The sequence below is a fragment of the Callospermophilus lateralis genome, chromosome 13 (genome assembly GCF_048772815.1).
Source record: "Callospermophilus lateralis isolate mCalLat2 chromosome 13, mCalLat2.hap1, whole genome shotgun sequence".
Taxonomy (NCBI): Eukaryota; Metazoa; Chordata; class Mammalia; order Rodentia; family Sciuridae; genus Callospermophilus; species Callospermophilus lateralis.
This window is the reverse complement of record NC_135317.1, coordinates 77,996,721-78,018,595: the sequence shown is the minus strand read 5'-3', so window position 1 is coordinate 78,018,595 and position 21,875 is coordinate 77,996,721. Positions and strand designations below refer to the sequence as shown.

The 21,875-nt window shown below is 51.4% G+C and overlaps 1 protein-coding gene and 1 non-coding gene across 6 annotated transcripts in view; both read left to right on the top strand.

Annotated features, from left to right (window-relative positions):
• The window catches only part of Sox13 (SRY-box transcription factor 13), a 45,114-nt gene that overhangs the window by 11,193 nt on the left and 12,046 nt on the right, over positions 1-21,875 (top strand). The window lies entirely within an intron of this gene.
• On the top strand, positions 9,054-9,132 carry Trnav-cac (transfer RNA valine (anticodon CAC)). The gene has a single exon. It is a non-coding gene; the product is annotated as a tRNA-Val (tRNA).

Below are 21,875 nucleotides of genomic sequence, written 5' to 3'. Positions count from 1 at the left end.
TCAGGGAGAGTGGAATGAAAACGCCCTGGGGTGTAGGGTCGGAAAGCTCTAGATATGAAGCCTCTGGATTTTGAGTCTTGGTGCTGGGCTGTTTTTCTCTCTTGTTTGAGCTTTACTTTCCTCACCCAAAAATAATGGGGGTGATGGACTCTCCTCCGTGGCAGGGTTCAGAGAGGATGGGAGGAAAAGGTGCACGGCACCTGGTGTGCATGAGCTGGCCCGCCTCGCAGACCTGTCTGGGCCTCATCTCCATCTCTATAACAAGGGGACAAGGTCTGCGCCTTCTTCCCATGGCTTTCAGCGGTGATAGGCCAGGCTGCCCGTCACCTGGGTAGATGAGTCAGGCTGGAGACCCAGGACCCCTGACTTGGACCAAGCGGCCCGTGCTGCACTTAGGGTCCCCAGCCAGGCCCTGCTGGATGAAGCCGAGGGAGCCTGACGCTGAGGTGGAGCAGCATTGGGTGCAGGACCCTCTTTGTGGCTCAGCAGGGCCCCTGTCCTTCCTTTCCCTGTGGGGAGAAGCCCCCACAGCCCTCTGGCCTCTCCCAGGGCTGGCTGCTGTTGGAGAGCCAGGGAGACTGAGGCCCCTCTGGAGCTTCTGCTGCTGACACACCCCCTCCTTGTCCCCTCAGGCACTTTGCCTCCTGGAACCTCCCTTTCACCCCTTTGCAACTTGGGAAGGACCATTTTGACCCCTTCTGAGAGACCAGGAGACTGCTGTGTTAGCATGGACAGCCACCCTCGCAGTCTCGGCTGCAGTTTTAAAGTCCAGATGTGGAGTTGGACACTCTGCCACCTTCCTGTCCCGTACCCTCACGGTGTGCTCCTGTGAGGCTTACTCAGGGGAACCCAGCAAACTGTCCAAGTTAGGCCGGGTGGTGAGCCTCGGTTCCCCACATTCTGCAGATGAGAAAGTCGCTGTTCGGAGAGGTGACTTTGTTTAGGTGGCAGGGCTTCCTTAAGTCCCTCCTGGCTGTGCATCTGCAGGGAGGAGGCTGGTCCATATGGTGTGTCTGACCCCTGTGCAGAACAACTGAAAACCTGCTCTGACATCTTGCTGTCTCCTGGCCTCCTGCCCTGGCCTCTTGCCATTGGTTTTGAAAAACTGATATGGGAAGGGCCCTGAGCGGTGTCGGGGAATGTCTGGAGCGCAGTGGATCCCCTGACAGCCACAGGGAGCCCAGCCCGAGGCAAGATCCAGAAGGATGTGGCACCTGGCAGAGGCCGCCATTCTCCTCCTTGCCTCTATTACCTGCTGTGGCTGTGGCTGTGCCTGGTGTGGACAGAGCCCAGCTCCCCCTTCCTCCCTGCGGCCATGTTTCTCAGGTGGTCATGAGGTGAACTGAGGCCAAGGAGAGGAGCTGGTGTGAAGAGGAACACTGAGAGGCAGGGCTGGGGACACTACTCTAGGGTCACCTGGCCAGGTGGTCAGATGGCTTTGCAGGTACCCTGGAAACTTCACAAGTCAGAGAGAGGAGGAAAGAGCAGCAGGGACACTTAGATTTTTTCCAGGGGTCTTGTCCCTATTTACATGCGATTTGCATATAACTTACACACTGAACACCGTTTTGTAATCTGTCCCTGGACACATTCAGATTGGCCCTGTCCTGTTGTTCTTTCCAGAGATGGCTGCTTCCATCTTTTTGCTCTGTCCTGTTTTCCCATTGTGACCTCTCTTGCAGGGAGGGCAGGGCACTGGGAACACAGAGTCAGCTCGGGGTTGTCCTTGTCATCTGTCTGATGCCACCTCCCTGGGGTTAGCACAGAGGGCTGGCCCTCCACTGCTGTTCCTTAGCAGGAACACATCATCCCAGCAGCTGTCCCTTTACCTGCATTAGGGAACAGGTATCCACCTGCTTGGCACTCAGCAGGTGCTCCATAAGTGTGAGGATAAAGCAAAATTAGAGATTGAAGGCAGAGGTGGCCGGATGGGAAGGCACACCAGACAGGTTGGGCCAGGTTTGTGCCTGTGAAAGGGGGCTCGGGCAGAGTGGGCCTGGGGGGTCCTGAGGGTGGGAGAGTTGACGGTGGTGGCCAGAGAAGGCATTTCTTTGTCTTCACAACCTTGTAAGATCGAGGGTTGAGGATGAGAGGAACAGAAAGGAAGAGGCCGATTATTTTGTTTTCCAGATTGAGAGTCTGTTATTAGCAATTTATTACATCCGGGTCTCCAGCCAAGCACATTCTGTTCTCCAGTGTCGGGGGAAAATGCTTGGGGGACATGGCAAGAGGCTGGACAGGAAGGAGGAATGGATCAACAATTTTATGATTGACGACGTGGTGTCTTGGCCTGTGCTAGGGGACAGTTTTAATATGGGGCCAGTGTGAGCCCAGCCCTGCGTGAGGAGGCGCCTCTGGATGGCCTGAGAGGCGGTGGGGGGCGGGGAGCAGGCTCTGCTCCCACACTCATGCCCCCCACCCCCGGCCTTGGGTTTCTCATTTCTCTGTGAAACAGGTCCGGAGCAGTGACTCTCAGAGCAGGAACAGGGGAGCTGGCGTGTTCGAACCCAGGAAGAGAGGGAGCAGGCAAGATTGTCACCCCTGTGGAAAGAATGGTGCACCAGCCAAACAACCCCCTTTTTGCAAATGCGCTGAGCTGGCGGAATTTCACTTGGTGGCTGCGAGATTGGGGCGGTAGATAGAGCTCTGCGGGCTGTGCGCGCAGGTTGTTATGTGGGGGTCCCGGAAGAGAATGGAGAGGGCCAGGCCAGTGCCCCTTCCTTTGAGCTGGCCTCCATGCTACCCAGGGCTCATCACTGGTCCCCGTTCCTGGAGGCAAGTCCCCTACCTCCATCCATCCCTCAAGTAAGTTGGCCTCCTTCTTCCCTTGTTCCCCCTCATTCTCCTCCTAGATGTTTGTCTTTGACTACAAGTAGCTACTCCCCTCTTCAAGAGCATTCCCCAGGATGCATGGTAGGGAAGGCTCGTGGACAGAACCTTCTCAGGGTCACGGATGGTGGTGCTGATCCCCTGGGCCTCTGGAGGGAGCAGAGGCTGCTTACATTTATGTATTTATTTTTAATTTTTTGGTACTGGGGCTTGAGCCCAGTGGTGCTCTACCGCTGTGCCACATCCCTAACCCCTTTAAAATTTTTTTTTTTTTTACTTTGAGACACGGTCTCACTAAGTTGCTTAGGTCCTTGCTAAGTTGCAGAGGCTGGCCTTGAATTTGGGATTCTCCTGTCTCAGCCTCCCCCGAATCTCTGGAATTATAAACATGAGCCACCATGACCAGAGACTGCTTTTTGAGTGAGTTACCCAAATAGTGGTTTCTTGCATTCCCGCCACTTCTCCAAGCTTGGTTCCATTGGATGGTGGTTGATGGGCAGGTTCACTGTAAGATAAGAAGCTCAGGTGGGACTCTGGGAAGGTCGCCTTGGAGGATGTGTTGGGTGGTCCGGGAGAAGGGTGTTAGGCCGAGAGAGCCTGGGGCCTGGTTTCCAGCTGGGAGGCAGGTCCCCCACTTGGGCACATCCCCCTGAGGTGGGTTGGTTGGTGGTTGGCTACTTGCCTTCTGTTTTCTCAAGGCTAGCCAAGGCTTCATGAAGGGACCTATGCTGAGATTCAATTCAGTGCATGTGTATTGTTTTTTTTTGGGGGGGGGGATGGTGGTGCCGAGGATTGAACCCAGGGCCTTGTGCATTTGAGGCAAGCACTCTCCCAACTGAGTTGCTATATCCCCAGCCCCAGTGCGTGTGTATTGAACGGGACTCAGAACTCCACCAGCAGCCCCTATGTCTGCTAAGATGACCATGTTTGAGGGACACCTTGGACCAGGTGTACTAAGGAGCAACAGTGGCTGAGCTCCCAGCCCAGAGGCTGAGGAGGGAGCCCTGCGCGGGAGGGGAAGGCATCCTGTTAGTTTAGACCGCAGTTAGGCGCAGACCACCCAGCCTAGCGGGAACCTTGGACACAGGCCACCGAGCTGGGACTTTGTTGACAATGGGGAACCAGAGGTTTCAGAGAACTTTCAGAATGGGTGGCTCATTCATTCAGGCTGAAGCATCTCTCATTGTCCTTGAAAAATTCCCGCAGTACCCAGTTCTTTTCCATTCAAAGGCAAGTCTTTGAATTGCCTGCAAGTCTTGCTGAACTGCCTGGTGACTGAGACAGACTCCCCTTTCCTGCCAGGCCTGGGGGCTCCAGGGTGTGGGGCTGAGGCTGGTGGCCCTGAAAGATGTGCCGCTTTTTCCTGTCTGCCCTGACCTACGCTGCCCACCACTTTGGTCCCACTGGGGCTCAGTGAATGTGGCCACTTTTCCTGGGAAATCCAGCTTGTCAGTTTCCTGATGAATGGGCAAACTTGCATTGTTCAGGATTGATCTCAGGATGTCATTTTAAAAGGCAGCAGTTGAGTGTATTTTTAAACAAATGAGAACCTGGCGAGATTTACCAAGCCCTCAGTGTATGAAAGGCCCTGGGTGAGGAGTTAAGGTCCTGCCTTCAGGGAGTCCCTACTCTGTCTAGGGGAGAACAAAGCCCCTTTCCCTCCTAGGTTTAGGTAGCCTTGGGTGGGGAGACAGGGGTGAGGCACAGTCAGACTGGGGTTTAGGTCCTGACTCTGCTGCTTCTGAGCTGTGTGATTTCTGGCAAATACCAGGCTCTGTGTGTGTGTGTGTGTGTGTGTGTGTGTGTGTAGGGGGGATTGAACCCAGAGACACTGTACCCCTAAGCCACAACCCCAACCCTTTTAATATTTTTTTGAGATGGGGTGTTGCCAAGTTGCTGAGGCTGCTCTTGAATTTGTGATCCTTCTCCCTCAGCCTCCCAAATCACTGGGATTACAGATGTGTGCTACCATGCCTGGCCCAGAACTTTCTTTCTTTCTTTTCTTTTTTTTTTTTTTTTTTTTTGGTATCAGGAATTGAACCCAGGGGCGCTTACCCACTGAGCCACATACTCAGCACTTTTTTTTTTTTTTTTTTTTTTTGTATTTTATTTTGAGACAGGGTCTTGCTGAGTTGCTTAGGGTCTCGCTAAGTTGCTGAGGCTGGCTTTGAACTCACAATCCTCCTGCCTCAGCCTCCTGAGCCGCTAGGATTACAGGTATGCGCTATCATGCTTGGCTCCAGAACTTTCTTATGGCCTAGTTTTTTCACCTACAAGTGGTGCCATACAAGGATGAAGAGATTTCATGAAGTGATGTACATATTACAGCACTCAGACCACGGCCATTCCACGCTGAGGCTTGTCCTGTGATGGGCATGCTTTGTAGGGGGCAGTGACTTCCTGGTGTCAGGAGCATGGCCTTTGTAGGATTCTGAGAAGAAGGGCTTCTCAAGACCATGCTGGGGACGGGCATCGTCATCCTCCCAATGTCCATTCCGTTGCAACAAGCAGATGCCCTGTGTCTCCCTGGCTAAGTTACTAAGCTTCTTGGTGCATCAGCTTCCTCTGTCACATGCCATCGATAGCAGTGCCCTTGTGTGAGTGCACGAAAAGGCTTCTGTGAAGACTGCCTAGAGCTGGGCGCAGTGGTGCACACCTGTAATCCCAGCGACTCGGGAGGCTAAGGCAGGAGGATTGCAAGTTCAAGGCCAGCCTCAGCAATTTAGTGAGACTCTAAGCAACTTATGTCTCAAAATAAAAAAGGCTAGGGATGTGGTTCAGTGGTTAAGCACGCCCCTGGGTTCAATTTCTGTAGCCAAAAAAGTAAATAAATAAAATAAAAAGGAACTGGGGACGTAGTTTGGTGGTAAAACACCCCTGGGTTCAATCCCCCTATTACCCCCCCAAAATGTGCCTAGAACCGTGCAGAACACATAGGGGGCTTCACCTGGGGTTTGCTGCTGGGGTTTGTAACTGGCTCTACTCTGCTATTGGAGTGATCGCTTAACCAGGGTAAGAGCTTCTGTCCCAAGTGGTTCAGGGTGTTGGAGCAGGGCAGAGGTGCTGAGAGGAGATGGGCTGGGGTGGGGACCCTGCCAAGATGGTCCCGGGTGCAGCGCAGAAAAGGGAAATTGACTGTCATATGGCAACTACAGGCAGGGCGTTGCCAGGTGTGAGGGAAATGATATTCTGGCTCAGAGCACACTGCGTGTTCTGCCCACCCTGAGCTAAGGGGACCGTCCTCGCTGAGGAGAGCCCATTTTTGTAACACCAATGGTATTTACTTGAGTTGGGGTTGCCTTAAGGCGGGAAACCACTGCATTCACAAAACCCACTGCTGGGTTATGAATTTCAATAATTCGTATTAATAAACAGCCCTTAACTAACCTTTGGACTCCGAACTGGGGTGGCCGCCGGCAAGAGCCTGGCAGGAAGTGAAGGCAGCGAGGGTGTGTGGGGCTGCCCTCCCTGGTGACCATGGTAACAGGCCAGCTGGAGGCAGGGAGAGGCCTGGCCTGCTGGCCATCCCTGTGGCACACAGCCGGGGGAAGTAGCCTCTTTCCGAGATCCTTGAGCTGTAGTGTTGGGCTTGGAGTCAGGTGGACCTTAAGTGGGAGTCCACCCCCACCCGTTGGCTTCCGTTTCCTCATCTGTGAAGTGGCTTTTGCCACTGCAGAAGATACCTGTGAAGCACTCAGCCTGGGATCACTCAGTAGATGGCGGGAGCTGTCATTATCTTGCTGCTAAGGGGCTTTATCCAAGGCTTGCCCTGGGCTACACCCTGAAGGTGGAAGTTGGGGCTTAGGAACACTTTAATCTCCACGGCATCAAAGGCCTGGGAGTCTCTGCCACCTATAATTTTGTCAGTGGAAGAAGTAATAATTCACGTCCTGTACAAATGGAAAAACAGCCCTGGGAGGCTGAGTGATTTGTCCCAGGCTTCACAGTGTGTTCAAGGTGTCCAAATCCCTTACATGTGTATGGGGCTTTGCACACCATCTAGTGTGTCAAGTGCTAGAAAACAACCAAGGCCCCTAGTGAGCTGCTGGTGTGCCCGTTGACTTCCGTTTTGCAGATGGTAAAGCTGAGGCTCCAAGGCTTTTGGAGACTTGCCCGGGATCACACCCTAAGTTTGTGGCAGAGATCAGGCTCGTACTCTGGCCTTCTGCCCTCTCCACCACACTCAGAACTATGACCGGACCCTTCTAGATTTTTTGCAGCTATTCTTCCTCCATACAGGCAGGTCTGTTAGAGTGGGTGGTCATGAGCTGGGAGGGAGAGGGTTAAATTCTTCCTCAGTGCTGAGCTGATTTTGAGCTGGGCGCCTCCAGTGACCCCATCGCTGACCCCCTTCCCCTGGGTCAGGTCTGCAGGCTGTGGGGGAAGGGAGGCAGCACAGTGAGCTCCAGTGGCCCAGTGGTGGCAGAGGGAGGGCCTGGGGAGGGACAGCCCTGAGGGCCACTCATCCCTCTCCCTCCTTGGACAAAGATGAACAAAGTCTCCCTAGGAAATCCCTCGGGTCCTGTGGGGTGGGCCGCCATCGCTGTGGCCTGTCCTCTTAATGAAGCCGCAGAGCACAGGCCGCTCGGAGACACAGGAAGTCCTGTGATCTCTGCTTGGAGTGGGACCGGGAGAGTTCACCAGTAAAGCACCAAGTGGAAAATCAGAAAATGGGAACATCAAATAAACCTTAGGGCTAGCGGGCCTTTGGGGAGCCTGTCCTTCATTGAGAAGGATAAGGATGTTTTGGTTGGGTCGCAGAAGCCAGTGTATGTGACCTCAAGTGCAGTTCCGCCCTGCGCTCTGGGAGGGCTGCCTGAGAGCACAATGGTCTGGACCATTGTCCTGTGTCCTCTGCAGGCAGCCCAGGCACCTGGAGCAAACCTTATTCTGCCTTATTCAGCACATCGGGGCAGATCCGTTCTGGAAGCCAGGCGTCTGTCCAGTGCTTGCTTCAAAACCACCTCTAGAATAGGAACATTCTGGAAAGCCGAGGGACTGACCTTAAGGGAAGTCCAAACTTCTTCCTCTGTCCCCAGCTTCCTGCCCCCACAGGTCCCTTGGCTCCTAAACACACCTTGCCTTTAATTGTTCCTAGAGGGAGTGAGGAAAGACCTGGCTGGCCCGGCAGGTCTGGCATTGTCTGGCTCTGGCCAACTCTAGACACTTCAATTAGAGACTTTAATTATGGCCTTGCGAATAGGGGCTCTCCCCAGGCAGCTGGCCTCCGGCACTGCTGCCCTCTCCGATGCCCATCTAGGGTAGTCACCAGTCTGTGATTAAAAGTGCCATGAAAGAAAATTACTAGTAGTTTCTTAGTAGCTTCTTGTTCTTCATTAAAAAAAAAAAAATTGTGATAAGGCCGGGCACGGTGGCGCACACTGTAATGCTAGCAACTTGAGCGGCTGAGGCAGGAGGATCACAAGTTCAAAGCCAGCCTCAGCAAAGGTGAGGCACTAAGCAACTCAGTGAGACCCTGTCTCAATAAAATACAAACTAGGGCTGGGGATGTGGCTCAGTGGCCGAGTGCCCTTGAGTTCAATTCCCAGTACCAAAAAAAAAAAAAAAAAAAAAAAAAGTGTTAAAATATGTGTAGCATTATTTTCCCATTTCAGTCATTTTTAAAGTGTGTAGGTCTGCTGGGCACAGTGGTACACACCTTCATCCCAGCAATTTAGGAGGCTGAGGCAGAAGGATTGCAATTGTCATGTTTAAGGCAACTGGGCAAGACTCAACATAAAAATAAAAAAAGGGCTGGGGATGTGGCTCAGTGGTAGAGCCCCGCCCCCACCCTGCAGTTTCAATCCCTAGTACCTCCAAATAAATAAATAAATTCAATAAAGCTCAAGGGCATTAGGTACATTGGCATAGTTGTGCAACCGCCATCCAGCCACAGAACTTATTCTCCCAAACCGAAACTCAGTACCCATTCAACAACTCTGTTCCTTCCTCTGCCCAGCGCCTGGTAACCTCTGTTCTCTTTTCTGTTCCTAAGAATTTAACTATTTTTAAGTACCTCCTAAGTGAAATCACTTTTCAAGTTCCATCCATCTTGTAACATGTGTCAAGATTTCCTTCCTTTTTAAGGCTGATCATCCAGTGTATGGGTGTATCCCATTTTGTTGATCTCTTCATCCTCCTGCCTCTTCTTCTGTTGATGGACACTAGGCTTCTTCCTTTCTTTGGCTATCAAGAATACTGCTGTGGTGGGGGTGGAGGGTGGGGGTGACTAGGGTGTAGCTCAGTTGGTAGAGTGCTTGCCTCACATGCTCAAGGCCCTGGGTTCAATCCCCAGCACCACCAAAAAAAGAAAGAAAAAAGAATGCTGTTACCATGAACATGGATATATAAATATCTCTTCAAGACTTCTTTTAGTACTTTGGGTAAATGCCCAGGAGAGGGATTGCTGGGTCATAGAGTTTTGTTTTGTATTTTGGTACCAGGAATTGAACCCAGGGGCGCTTAACCCCTGAGCCATATAGGGTATCTCTGAATTGCTCAGGGTCTGGCTAAATTGCTGAGGCTGGCTTGATCCTCTTGCCTCAGCCTCCAGAGCCTCTGGGATTAAAGGCATGCACGAGATTCATGGGGCAATTTTATGTTAAATTTTTGAGGACCCCCCATACTCTTTTCCACCATAGTAGCAACCTTTTATTCCCACTAGTGATTCTCTCAGCTTAGTCAATACTTACCCTTTTTCCTCCTCCTCCTCCTCCTCCTCCTCCTTCTTTTTTTGTGTGTGTGTTGGGGGTAATGGCCATTCTCGGGGGGCGTGAAGCGGAGTCTCATTGTGGGTTTGTGTTTTTTTTTTTTTAGTGCAGTTTTTTGTTGTTGTTTTGTTTTGTTTTTTGCTTTGTTTTGTTCGCAGTACTGGGGATTGAACTCAAGGTGCTCTACCTCTGAGCTATATCCTCAGCCTTTTTAGTTTTTATTTTGAGACAGGGTCTCACTAAGTTGCCCCGGGAACTTGCTGTACCTCAGCCTCCCCAATGCCTGGGAGTAGTTAGGATTACAGGTGTGTGCCACCATGTCTGGTTGTTCTTCGTTTTTTTCAAGGGAAAATTAAGGTTCCAGGAACACAACGCCTTGGCTTTCCTATCCTAGAAGCAGTCAGGCTTTGGGCCCAGGCTTTCATGCCCTGCGCATGGCTTTAATCCTGGGTCATGGCTTCCATCCTCCATGTGAAACCTCTTTGCTATTTTTGTCCCTGGCTCAACAGAGATGGCAAGTGAGGTTCCCTGGCGTTCAGGGACCCTGCTTTCCTACCTGTCAGAGTGGCAGAATGACTGAGACCCTGTAGAGGTGATGGGAGGTAGATGACCTTGAGGGTGAGGAGGGTGGTTCAAGTCCTGTGAGATCTGAAGAGTGGGATTATCCCACCATGGGGCCTGGGGTAAAGTAAATTGTGGTGGAAGACAGACAGCCATTAAAAATGGCTTTCCAGAGTGAGGGAAACTCGCTTTCCAACGAATTTTTAATAATATCTAATTTGTAGTAGCATGAAAAGCCCCCGGATATACAATTAAGTGAGGGTGAAGAAACAAGATAAAAAACCTTGCGTGTGAGCTCAATGGTGAAAAAGAAAACCACGTTTAGAGAAAAGTTTGATGGAAGTATGTCAGTGATCAGTGCCACCTCCAGATTGATGAGAAATGGGTGACTTTAAATTTTTCTTTGTTACTTTAAATTTTGTAGATTTTCTATAGTGTAGTGAACACATACTCCTTTTATAGTCAGAAAAAATTGAAAAGAAAATTAGAGTGACTGCACCCGTTCATTAGGCACATGTGTTGTAAGCACAGAGCTCTGATGGATGTACTGACAGTCCGGCATCAGATGTGATGCGGTGGGAGAGGAGCCGCTTGGAGAAGTGATAAGTGTGAGGGAGGTTGGGCCGGTCAGCCCTGTGCCCTCCAGAATGCTTGCTGCATTTCATTTGTGTTTGCTGGGGAAGGTGCTGGTAGAACCCTGGCTTTGAATCTCTTTGTTTTTGCAAGGGGTATGGACAGGTCTCGCTGAGCCCCCTACCTGCACTTACCTGGTCTCTTTGTCATGGCTAGCAGGATCCGAGAGATGCTTGTAGCTTGTAAAATCAGGGTCTTCTCTGCCCACACTTGTCTTTGTCTTTCCTTGTAGCAGTTGAACCAGGACCAAGGGCCTAGTTCTCTTGAACCATCAGGAGAGCACCTGTGGCCAACAGGTGGGGGTTAGGAACAGGTAATGGAGCCTCAGGGAGATGATTTTCCTTGGCCCTTAGGACCTCTGACAGGTGTGAGAGAAGCTACCCACTATATTCCACTGCTTAAAAAGAGACTGAGACTGGGGATGTAGCTTAGTGGTAGAACACTTGCCTAGCATATACGAGGCCCTGTGTTCTATCAGGCACCACAAAAATCAAAGAAAAATTCAGAGACTCCTTAGCCAGTTTCTGGGTTCTGCTTCTCGGTTACCACTTCCTGGCTATGATCTTGGGGCCTAACCTCCTTAAGCCTCTGTCCTCATCAGTAAAACAGATAATTAATAGTTACTATTTCACAGGGCTGATGAAGTAATAGAGCTAAAGCACTAGAAATGACACTTGGCACGTTGTGTAGTCGATCCCTGTTGTCTGATTGAGAGCTCGATTCTGCTGCAAGACTGTCCAAGCTCAAATCCCCTCAGAGTCTCCGTTTTTCCATTTCTGAAATGGACATCATAATATTACCTACCTCAGATGATTATTTTGGAGATGTGATAAATATGGTGACAGGACTCAGCGCGTGGGATCCTTGGTCCCACATACCAGTTGCACATGGCTGGCATCTGCCAATTCGTCAGATTGTCCCAAGGGTCCCTCTGATTGGCTGGTGCCCATTAAATACTTTGCACGTCATCGTTATCACTTCCATTCTTATCAGTGTCATGAGCTTCCCACAACATGATTCCTCCCTGGATCCCCGCCTTTGCCAAGCATGGGTTGGCATGGGTGGTCTTGCCTCAGTTTCCAGAGGGTGCTAGTGATAGAAGGTGGGGTCCCAGGCAGACCTGGGGGCGGCTGGCTGCCCTGGATTGTTTGTTGAGAATTGTAGATGAAATCTGAGGATTCGAGACTATGATACTGCTCGCCTCCCCTTGCTTCTCTGCCTTTTTGAAAAGGTGCCAAAAGCAAGGGGGAAAAAAAACACCCATAAATAAAGGGGGCCATGAAAATAACAAAAAGAAAGAAGAAATCTTGCCTTTGCGGCTGCCGATGGGGTAGATAATGGGAGAGGAAATGTGGCCCTTGCGGAGCAGAAGAACGGAACACTTTGTTCAGTAGAGGAGCGAATGCTGCGCCAGCAAGGGCTGCCCAAGTGGGGTTCCTGGTGAGCAAGCTTGGTTTGGGGGAGATGGTGGTGATTAGGCCTCCACGAGGACCTTGGGGCTGGAGGAGGGGAGGCGAGCGGGAAGCAGACTTGGAGTGGCCCACACATCCGGGTCCAGCCACCTGAGTGAGGTACTCAAGCCGGGGAGCCAGATGCTCGAATCTCTCTGGGGTGTACTTTCCAGGTGGGTCTTTTTTGGCGGAGAGGCTGGGAGTTACTAGGCACTGGACCACTGAGCCACATCCCAGCCCTATTTTGTATTTTATTTAGAGATGGGGTCTCGCTGAGTGGCTTAGCCCCTTGCTTTTGCTGAGGCTGGCTTTGAACTCGGAGATCCTCTTGCCTCAGCCTGCTGAGCTGCTGGGATTACAGGCATACACCACCACACTACCAGCTCCCAGGTGGGTCACGGAGCCTTGGGGAGTCATCCCAGGGAGGAGAGGATGAGGCTGAAGTGTACTTGCCGATGATCTGTGTGCTCACCTTTGGGCTCTGGCCAGTGCTGCCTGGTGGCTTTCTTGGTGACCAGCGTCTACTGACTTCTCATTCTTTTTGGCTTCATTTGCTCATCTCGAAGGCTGGCCCATTTCCTCACCCCTGCCCATCTGTGGAGGGCATCTGAGGCAGGAACTGGGGAAAAAGTGAGATCTTTTTTCTAAGCCCTTGGGGAGCCCAGGATGCTGCATGGGAGTGAACTGTAGGCTTCTGGGGTACAGAAGTGGTTATTTTAAATAACTCTAAGCATGGCCTTGGGAGCCTGGTGTGGTGGTGCCTGTCTGTAATCCCAGCCACTCGGGAGAGCCTGGGGTAGCTAAGGCTTGAGAGTTCAAAGCCAGCCTCAGCAATTTAGCAAGGCCCTGAGCAATTTAGTGAGACCCTGACCCTAAATTAAATATAAAAAGGCCTGGGGATGTGGCTCAGTGGTTAAGTGTCCCTGGGTTCAATCCCCATACCAAAAAAAAAAAAAAAAAAATGGCCTTGGGAACATTCACTGCTTGAGGACTGAGTGCTTGGTTTGGCAGAGGGTCCTTGGAAGTGGGTTTTTTCAATCACTACAATACTAAGTGCCAATCCATATTGTACCCAACACTGCGCTAAGCATTTTAGATACATTAACATCAATTCTCCAGCAACCCCGAGAGGTGGGTAGTGTTGGCCCGGCCAAAGATGGAGACTTAGGTGTGAAGAGATACAACGGAAAGTATCCATCCGCCTGCTTAGAGCAGTGTTGAACCAGACTCCCACTTACCACCCCGACCCTCTCAGTCTAGATTACAGCGATAATGGCCATCACAGCTGTTGAGCTGTGTGCCAGGCGGCAGGCTTTGCCTGTATTATCTCATTTACTTCTGGAAACCACATTAGGGGTATGAGTGACTTGTCCCCTTTATAGAAAAAGGAAGTAGCCAGCTTAGAGGGTTAAATGTGTCACCTGGTAAGAAGGGTGCTGGGCGCCAGCCAGCCAGCTCTGCAGATCCCCAGAGCCTCCATTTCACCCTGTACCATTAGAGCTCGGTCTCCATGGCTTAGCCTCATCACCGAGCAGAAGCCAAATGCTGCCCGGCTTACCCTGGTACCGTCTAGGAAAGATGGGATTTGGTGGCTGAATGTGGATGTTTGTAGACTGTTTTTTGCTTTGCTGTCCTTTTCCCAGACTCTGGTCACCCCTCTGTCCCCACTTTTCCCTGTGCTCCTGGGATTGGCAGGGCACGGCAGGGGTTAGGATTGAACCTCCCTTGATCCTCGAGGGCTCTGTGGGCTCCGGAGGAGCTTGGAGGGGGCTGATGAGTGCTGCAGAGCTTTTGGGTCATCAGGCCTGGAAGGGAGGGGAAGGCACGGGGCTCAGGAAGCCGCCATGCTGACCACACCGGGTGGCCTCCGCACACTTGTATCCTCTCTGCACTGCAGAGGCCTGGGACCCAGTGTCAGTCCTTGCCAGGAGAGAGTCCAGGTTGTTGGGGACACCAAAAGGACATTTGGACAACAGGTATCTTAAGTAGGGGGTGTAATAGACAAAGACATGCCAAGTGGTCCTTCAGGTGTGGGTCTCCCTCTTCTGTGCCTGTGTGCCAGGTGGGGGCAGGCTCAGGGAGCAGGCATTTTTTGCTGTTTTCAGACACAATCACATTCAGTCTTGATAAATCTATGAGGTAGGTATGTTTATTCCATCTTATTTAATGATTTTATTTTTATTTTATTTTTTTTGCCGTCCTGGGGGTGGATCCTAGGGCTTCCTGTATACTAGGTTTTTCGAGGAGCTTCTCCCCCAGGGCCTGTCCGTTCCACTTTAGAGATGATGGTGGTGGAGCCAGGCTGGAAGCACAAGGCCACGTTTCTGGTAGCTGGGCCAGCCTTGTTTTTTTGTTTTTTTTTTTTAATCCTATTTTTTTTTTTAATATTTATTTTTTAGTTTTCGGAGGACACAACATCTTTGTTTGTATGTGGTGCTGAGGATCGAACCCAGCGCCACACGCATGCCAGGAGAGCGCGCTACCGCTTGAGCCACATCCCCAGCCCCTGGGCCAGCCTTGTGATGATCACACCCACCCACCCACCTCCAGAGGAGCCTGGGCAAGTTGGGAGGAGGGTGGGGCAGCTGTCCTGCTGCTGGTGCTCTGGTGGGGGATGGGCAGGACAGGACTCAGTTTCTGCTGCTGTTGCCTCTCAGCAAGGGTTCTCTCATCAGATCACCAAGTAAGCAGCAAGGCCTGCAGTGGACCCTGGCCACTGAGCATCCTCTAATCAATTTCCTCTGACACTCCGTAGAGGTAGCCTCCGATGGCACAGGTTGAGGATGGCACAGGTTGAGGGCTGGGCTCCACGCTCTACATGCCCTTCTGTTGCCAATTGCAAGCTGATTGTTTTTCCGATGCTTCCACGACCCCCTCCTCGGGTTTGATAAGTCACCTAGAGAGGCTCCCAGAGCTCCCAGAGATACTTTACTTCCATTTACTGATTTATTATAAAGGACGTAACAGAGGACACAGATGGAGAGATGCGTGGAGAGATGGTCGTGAGGTGTGTGGAGCTTCCACCATTCCTCCAGGTGTGCTGACCTCCAAGGCCCTCCGAGACCCTCCGTGAGTTCAGCTCTCCAGAAACTCCCCAAACCTGCCCTTTAGGGGTTTTATGGAGGCTTCCAAGACGTAGGCATCGTGTCTGGGAGAGGATCAGTTTAACCTTCAGTTCCCTCTCCTCCCCAGCCCTAGGGGGTGGGGCTGGAAGTCCCAAGCTCTAATCCTGTTTTGGTCTTTCTGGTGACCAGCCCCCCATCTCACCGCTCTGTGGGGGCTGCCAGCTTCAGCCAACTCATTAGCATACAAAAAGACATTTATCACTTTGGAGATTCCAAGGATTTTAGGAGCTATAAGTTAGGAGACCCGGATGAAGACCAAACATAATATATATCTCACAAAACCTAACTGGAGGACAAGAAATCTCTTCCTGCTTTAGGTCTGTCTTGCCATCCCCACCTCCCTGAACATATGTGTTCTATACCAGATTCTTTTTTTTTTTTCTTTTGGTACTGAGGGTTGAACCACTGAGCCACATTCCCAGCCCTTTTTATTTTTTATTTTGAGATAGGGTTTCACCAAGTAACTGAAGCTGGCCTTGAACTTGTGATCCTCCTGCCACTGCAGTTGGGATCACAGGCATGCACCACTGTGCCTGCGCCTGGCCCCAGATTGTTGAATTGTGTGCATTATCTTCTAATTGCAAAGCAGTGGTTGGAACCCCATTTTACACCTAAAAGAAACTAAGGTTTTGAGGGGTAGACTCTTTCCCCCAAGTTCCCAAAGCTGCCTTGGCTTCTTTTGACTAATTTTCCTCGGCCATGATTCAAGTCAGAAACACCTGGTGTCCTGCAGGTGGTGAGAACTGGCCAGGCTGTCTCGCTGGGCCAGAGCCTATTATCTGGAGGTGCTGTTGGGGGGCGGGGAGTGGCCGCACCTTAGCTGGTAGATGAAAAGGTGTGGGTTTGGGCATCAGTGAGCCCTGAGTTCAGATCCCCTGCTGTCTTTGTGCCTCCTCTTCCTTTGGTGAATGTTCACTGCTGTCCCCACAGGGTCTTTGACAAGGACCGTTTGCCGCACAATTTGGTGCTGGCCCTGGATGGGCACTGCCCCTGTAGGAAGCCAGACACATGCCCTTGTTCAGGACACAGGTGTGGCCCTGGCCCCTGGAGACAGCAAGGACGGGCCCACAGCTGCCTCCGTAGAGTATTGGGGTTCAGGAGAGCCTGGAGACAGCTCAGGTCCTGAAGGCAGGGAGGTAGGTCTCCAGAGGGGACTCCAGAGCCTCTGTTCTCAGGCCCTCCATCGCATGCGTTATTCCTGGAGCCTCAACAACAGTTTAAACTATCCTCTCGCTGTCCTTGACCTTACCCCTGGGTTCGGGCAGGACCCAAATACTGCAGATGTCCCAAGGGCCGCAGGTGCCTGAAGACCAGGTGGGAGGCAGGTGGAAACCCACAGGCACCTTCTCCCTGGCTGCTTCTTTCTTTTGCACTCTCTCCCAGGTCAGCCGAGCAGCAGCTGTGGAAGCTCGGTCTGTCGGGAGCTGCCCTTCTGTGGCATTGGTGCTGCTGGTGGGGAGGACACCTTGTCTGCCCAGGTGAATGGCACCTGGGCCAGCCTGGAAACATCCTGGGGCCTGGGAGTGTTGCCAGTGGCCCCTGAGCTGGGTGGACCAGGCCTGTCATGGGTTTGGTACCCCACAGGTCCGCAGAGGCTGGAGAGGGAGAGGAGGGGACTCTCAGGAAAGCGTTGTCCCAAGCCTGCAGCCAGCCCAGCTCCTAGTTCTGAGTAAACACAGAGATAGGATCGGGCGTAGCCAGGAAGGGTGGCAGGGTGCGGCCTGTGAGAAGAATGGCAGGATGTGGCACTAGGGCACTGCTCTGGGCACCCACGCCTCGGACTATTGTTCAGGGCAGCCTGCGGCTCTCAACTCTCTGGGGCTTTGAGAGGAAGTGACATTCCCCTGGGACCTGGGCTCTGCCCCACCCCTGCTGTGTGGATCTGCAGATCTCCTTCCCTTCCTTCCCTGCCGTGCCCCTGGGCACCGCGGCCTGGGCTGGCTGGGAGTTTGCTGTGCGTTTCCTTGAAGGGTCTGCCTGTCCGTGCAGTCTGTCTTCCTGTACGCCGGGTCTGAGTCACGGTCACGCTGTGATAACTGGAATCTATCTCTTTCTGCATCTAGATGTTTTTTCGGGGAGGGGTGCGGTGATGAAGGGAGGAAGGGCTGAGAGTGAAGACTCCTTTGATTCCAATCCAGCAGGGTCTGTCGCTGACTGATTAGAGGAGGAAGTGGCTGAGGACTTGTTTGGGGTGGAAAAGGGGCTCCGTGTGTGCACCTGTGTGGGGGGCGGGGTGTCGGAGGGGCCCAGAGAGTTGGTTGGGGGCGGGGTTTGGCACCTGGCATCTGCTCTGTCACATAGAGGCTGCACTCTGAGCCAGGGGCCCTCCTTGGAAGTACCTCTCTATACTTGACCCAGGCACTGGTTTTGGAGGCCCCAGTATCGGGCAGACACCAGCCCAGAGAGACTCAAGGCTTTGAGCATCAAGGATGAAGATGGTCAGAGAGAGCCCTTTCCTCTTAGGGATGCTCAGGTAAGATAAGGCCAAGGAGAAAGGAGGACAGAAGGCCTGAGGTGTGTTCCCAAGAAGGGAAGGGAAAGGAGGGCAGAGCCAGGCACGTTCCCCGTCCCAGCTGGTGGAAGGTCCTCTGATGATAGAGTCCTAAAGCAGCGCTGCCCCGTCAAGCCACATGAACTTGACACCTCTAGACCTCAGTTTCTCTGTGTATGAAACACGTGTAATGGTGGGCAAGAGGAAGGAGATACGGCAGACAGAAGCACTTCCATCCAGCAGGGAGCTGACGGGGTGTCCTGTGGGTTTATGCCTCTGACCAGGACTTGGGGCATCAGATTAGGGTGGGAACTGGGGAGTTCAATAACTCCTGTCTCTAAAAAGTACGGAAAATGTTTCTTATGTGACCCAAGGTGAAAACAAAAGGAAATGGACTTGCTTTGCTGCTCACAGGGATATTTAGGTCAAACTCGGAGGAAGGGCTTGGATCCAAGGAAGAGGTGGCAGAGGATAACTGGGCATAGGCGGGCAGAGCATCATCTACCTAATGATGGTCATAATAGTGTCTGTCACCTGTTAGACAGCCAGGTCTTCTCTGTGCTGTGCTGCTGTATTGGATGCTACTCACTTGTCATTGCTGTATATTTTTGAACACCCTACTATACTCCAGGCACTATACGAGACTCTGGGGCTGCATTAATGGGCAGAAACAGGTTTATTTCCACAATGTTCTGTGTGGGGTTGTTCTCTGGCTACTGGGTGAATCCAAAATAAATAAATCAGGTATGTGAAGGTACCATTACCATCTGTGATCGGATCTTTGAAGGCCAAGTGCAAAGTGCCAGGAGAATGAAACACAGGCGCATTTGATAGGATCTGGGTTGTTAACAGAAGACTCACCTCTTCGTATTGGGTTTTCATATTCCGATTTTACTAAGGAGGAAACAGGCTGAGAGGTTAAGTTACATGCCCAAGACAGACCAGTGAGTAATGGCCAGGCCGAGGTACTGGGAGCCCAGGAGGCAGCTCCCCGATGTAAAAATAATCCACAGTGCTGGTTGCAGGTAGCTGGGCACCTTGGGCTATGTGTATATGGGGGGTAGAGTATGGGTAGAAAAGGCCATTGAAGCTCAAAGCCAGGATGTGTCTTAAAGCCGGCTGCCCAACAGATGTAATGGGACCCATATGCATAAGTTAAGAATTTCTAGTATTTGCATTTAAAAAGAGGGGCTACAACCCCTATAATCTCCGTCGCTCCAGAGCCTGAGGCAGGAGGATTGCAAGTTCAAAGCCAGCCTCAGCAATTTAGCGAGATCCTCAAAAAATAAAAAGAACTGGGATGTGGCTCAGTGGCCCAGTACCCCCCTCCAAATAACACAGTGATGGAGCCCTTGCCTAGCCTGTGTGAGGCCCTGGATTCCGCTCCAGCACCATAATGAATGAATGAACGAACGAACAAAAGAAGGAGGCGAAATGGATTTTAAGAGTTGTAGTGTATCTAGCCTAATCCATCCAAAATATAATTTCACTTCGTAATTGATAACCGGTTACAGACGGCTAGTTTGCACTCTGTCCCGTGTGTTCAATCTGCAGGACCTGGTTGTGTTGGCCACCCAGCAGCACGTTTCCCCTGCGACTGGCCCATTACAGTGGCCACATGTGGCCTGTGGCACCTGCCTTGGGCAGTGTGGTCCTAGAGTTATCAGGACAGAGGATCGCCTCCTCTTCCTCACTCAGCTCACGGGATGAACAGGCTCGGGCGAGGCGGCCTCTGCTGCGGCTGCTTCTAGGGTCTCTGGGCTGCAGCGGGAAGAAAGGCTTGGAGGTAGGAGCTGGAAGGCCAGGAAGAAGGAGAAAAGCCCTGAGCACCCAAGTCTGGAAGGAGGAGGCGACCCGGTGGCCCGCTTGGTGGCAGTGGGTGTGGGATGAGGTGGCGCAGAGCCGGCGGGGATCAGAAGCCCACAGGGCCGCATTGTGCGCCTGTCACACTTCCTTTGGCTTTATTGCTTTTGTCCAACACCCTATTGTCTGGTTTCCTTTTGTCCCCCTTTCAGCGCCGCTGCCTTTTATTTTCCAGCCAGCCTGGTTGTTTTCATTTCTTTTGTCTGAAGTTCCTGAGAGGAAGGTTTTATTTTCAGCGGTTTGATTAATTCACAGCTTGAGCCCGGGGTTTGTTTGTTATGTAATTGCTGCCCTCAGCTTCAGGGTAATACCCCTCCCGCCCCACCCCCACGCCTGCCCCCTGCGCAGGGCCAGGCTCCCAGCCCCTCCCGGTGCCCGATGGGCTGCTGCCTGCTTCCTGGAGTCTCTCCAGGTCCCCGAGGTAGGAGGGGACCTCAGGGCTGGGGTCTCTTGTTTTCTCTTGGTCTAGGTGAGATGGGGGCCAACACTCATAGGGAGGCCCCTCTCTTCTCACCCTGCAGTTCCCTGCTCTGGGTCCAGCACCAGCCCTCAGACCCCCGTGCACTTGGAAAGTGGGTGAGCAGAGAGTCTGCTAGGGTCTGATCAGTAGGGTGGAATCAAATCAGATATATATCTTATGCATATCTTAGTTGATGATAATGCCCTTTAGTTCTTTTATTTAAAAGATGGTACATGTATACCGTTGTACATGGCAGAAGTAAACTATGCGCAGGTTTTAAGTTGTGCACCGTTCTGAGGAGCAGGATGAAATTTCAAACTGTCCAGGATGTGAGTCATCCCTTTGTCCAGAGTATCCACACTGTATATTCTACCTGCCCATTAGTCACTCAGTAGCCATCGTGGTTGTCAGATTGACTACTGAGGTATTGCAGCAGCACTTATGATTATTTACTTGAACAAATGGCCCCAAGTGCAAGGGCAGCGATTCTGGAATTGGGATATGCCAGAGAGCAGCCGTGAAGTACTCCCTTTCATTGAAACGATGAAAATTTCTACTAGAGAAAGAAAGAGAAATGTATGGTTAAGTGGCTAGAAATATATAGTAGGAACAAGTCTTCAATCTATGAAATTACGAAGACAGAAAAAGAAGTTTGTGCTAATTTTGCTATGGTAACTCAGACTATACAAGTTACAGTCCTAATGTGTGATGATAAATGCTTGATTAGGTGGGAAAAGGCATTGGATTTGTTTATATGTGTATAGGAACTTCAGTATAAATAGGGTTGGCACTACCCACAGCCTCAGGCATCCACAGGGGTGTCTGGGAACATAGCCTCTGAGGATAGCGGGCTACTCCACTACCATACTGCACCTGCGGTTGCAGGGATATTTTACTGTTCTGATTTATCCTTACACCTCCCCTAAGAATTTAATCCACATGTGTATTAGTATATTCGTGCTGCTATAACAGTACCACAGACTGTAATTTACGATAAACAGATATTTATTTTTCACAGTTCTGGGGACTGGGAAGTTCAAGAGGCTGGAATCTGGTGAGGGCCTTCTTTTCTTTTTTTGGTACCTGGGATTGAACCCAGAGACACTGAACCCCTGAGCTACATCCCCAGCCCTTTTATATTTTATTTTGAAACAGGATCTTCCTAAATTGTTTAGGGCCTTGCTAAGTTGCTGAGTCTGGCTTTGAACTCGTGATCCTCCTGCCTCATCTTCCCAAGCAGCTGAGATGACAGGTGTGTGCTACCATGTCTGACTGGTGAGGGCCAGGAGGGTACAAAGGACCAAAAGGGGCCAAACTCAGTTTACAACAAAACTGCTCTCCCCATAACTCCCACTCCTTGATCAGGACATGGATGATATTAACCCATCCATGAAGGCAGGACCCTTGGGACCTTATCAGAACCACCTGGCCCTGCTGCTGGCCCGCACCTTTAATCCTGGTTACTTGGGAGGCTGATGCAAGAAAGATCCCAAGTTCAAGACCAGCCTCCGAAACTTAGAAGACCCTGTCTTAAAATAAAACATTAAAAGGGCCGGGGATGTAGCCCAGTGGTAGAGTGCCGCAGTAGAGCACCTCTGTGTTCAATAAAATAATTAGTTAATTAATTAATTAATTAATTTGAAAGCCCTGGCCAGTCCCCAAAGATACTGATTTGTGAATGACAGGAAACTGCAGAGACTAGGCAACTTGCCCAGGGTCACATAGCTGGGCAAGTAGCAGAGGCAGGACCCA